Raw genomic sequence first — 1,158 nt, 5'->3', positions numbered from 1 at the left:
CCGTTTTTTCCAATTCTGTGAAGAAACTCATTGGTAGCTTGATGGGAATGGCATTGAATCTATAAATTACCTTGGGCAGTATGGCCATTTTCATGATATTGATTCTTCCTATCCATGAGCATGGAATGTTCTATTTGTTTGCATCCTCTTTTATTTTGTTCAGCAGTGGTTTGTAGTTCTCTTTGAAGAGGTCCTTCCCATCCCTTGTAAGTTGGATTCCTATGTATTTTATTCTCTTTATAGCAATCATGAATGGGAGTTCACTCATGATTTGGCTGTCTGTTATTAGTGTATAGGAATGCTTGTGATTTTTGCACATTGATTTTTTATCCTGCGACTTTGCTGAAGTTGCTTATCAGCCTAAGGAGACTTTGGGCTGCGATGATGGGGTTTTCTAAGTATACGATCATGTCATCTGCAAACAGGGACAATTTGACTTCCTCTTTTCCTAATTGAATACCCTTTATTTCTTTCTCTTGCCTGAATGCCCTGGCCAGAACTTCCAACACTATGTTGAATAGGAGTGGTGAGAGAGGGCATCCCTGTCTTGTGCCAGTTTTCAAAGGGAATGCTTATGTCCAGATGTTAATTTCAATGACTAAAAGTAATGCCAATTTTCTCATTGAAGCTCTTCAATAAAGTTGGTAATCTAAGTTGTAAGTATTTGCATTTTTACCATGACATTATATAGCAATTTTCATTTTTAATGGAGAAATGAGGTTGATGAATATCTTTATTTTCCAAATAATTCTTCCCTATGCACAAAAGTTTGCTCATCATTAGAGGAAGGCATGTTATTGCCATGTCCAGGATATAGTTGATCAGGTTCTCCCATGCAAATAACAAGGAATGCAAATAAAAAGCCATATGCAAGTCATAGCCCAGTACCTCTACCACCAAGAATGTTCCCAGGCCCACCCATTCAGTTAGCTTTCAACCCATGGCCTCTAATCCTCTTCTCCGCAGCTCTATTATCTGTCTCCACAGTAGTATCTCAAACTTTCTCCCCTTTTGGTAACCTGTTTACTCCCCTTTGGTGTGCTGACCTCAGTTACCCTTCCTTGACTTCCCTAGTCCCAGATACTCTGGGCATGAAACATCCCTCCCACTAACCTCAGCCCTGCAGAGAACCCCGCAGCTACAGCCAGGCCAGGCTCT

The sequence above is a fragment of the Rhinopithecus bieti genome, unplaced genomic scaffold, assembly GCF_001698545.2.
Source record: "Rhinopithecus bieti isolate Rb0 unplaced genomic scaffold, ASM169854v2 scaffold_64849, whole genome shotgun sequence".
Lineage (NCBI taxonomy): Eukaryota > Metazoa > Chordata > Mammalia > Primates > Cercopithecidae > Rhinopithecus > Rhinopithecus bieti.
The sequence above is the reverse complement of the archived record's forward strand: the minus strand, read 5'-3'. Positions refer to the sequence as shown.